The sequence below is a fragment of the Chrysochloris asiatica genome, unplaced genomic scaffold (genome assembly GCF_000296735.1).
Source record: "Chrysochloris asiatica unplaced genomic scaffold, ChrAsi1.0 scaffold00390, whole genome shotgun sequence".
In the NCBI taxonomy this organism is placed as follows: Eukaryota; Metazoa; Chordata; class Mammalia; order Afrosoricida; family Chrysochloridae; genus Chrysochloris; species Chrysochloris asiatica.
Genome location: NW_006408908.1, coordinates 15,898 through 17,077, shown reverse-complemented (window position 1 = coordinate 17,077; position 1,180 = coordinate 15,898).

Sequence of the window (1,180 nt, the reverse complement as noted above, 5' to 3'; positions counted from 1 at the left end):
AATATTGAAAATGCCATGGGCTGCCAAAAGAGCCAACAGATCTGTGTTGGAAGAAGTGCATCCAGAGTGCTCCTTGGAACCAGGATGGCCAAACTTCGTCTTTCATACCTTGGACATATTGTCAGGAGGGACCAGTCACTGGAGAAGGATATCATGTTTAATAAGGTGAGGATATCATGTTTGGTAAGGTGTAGGATCAGAGAAAAAGAGGAAGACCCCCAGCGAGACGGATTGGCCAAGTGGCAGCATCAATGGACTCAAGCGTGGCAACAATTGTGATGTTGGCCCAGAACCATGCAGTGTTTCATTCTGTTGTGCATAGGGTCCCAATTTGATGACACCTAACAAGAACAACAACAATTTCTAAGGCTAGGAGAAGAATCACCTGTGTTTTCTAAAATCTTCAGTGATGACACTAATTACTGTATTCCTTGTTGTTGTTGTTGTTGTTAAGTGCCGTCAAGTCGGTTCCGACCCATAGCGACCCTGTATAGGGTTTCCGAGGGTGTAAATCTTTACGGAAGTAGAAAGCCTCATCTTTCTCCCGCGGAGCGGCTGGTAGTTTCGAACCGCTGACCTTAAGGTTCGCAGCCCGATTCGTAACCACTACGCTATTGTATTCCTTGGGGTTTCATTATTAATTTGAGTTTACTATTTTTGATAGGCAAGCATAGTTACAGCTTCCACTTGACCCTTCATATGAGGGTGCTTCAAAAAGTTCTTTGAAAAATGGGAATAAAAGATAATGGATCAACTGAAGAATGGATCAACAAACTGTGGTACAGATACACAATGGAATACTATGCTACCTTGAAATATAACAAGGAAGCTGCAAGTCACCGTTTAACATGGATGAACCTTGAGGATATTATGTTGAGTGAAATTAGTCAGTCACAAAAGGAAAAATACTGCACAGGACCACTACTGCAAAAGAGAAAAAGAAAAAGAACCCATACTAAAGGGGGTTGGATTCATTGCTGGTTGTTGGGATGTGGGGGCAGGGTGAAGGGAGGAAAGGGAAGGTGAAGCACAGGGCAAGGAATAGACACAGGATAGTTTGAGTGCTGGGGAGGGAGGCAATATACAAGAAGGGAGAGGGGAATGGAAGAACAAAGCAGATGGGAGAACAATTAGGCAGGTTTGCATGGGCTAAGTGGGACAGAGGTAAATAATGATGTAT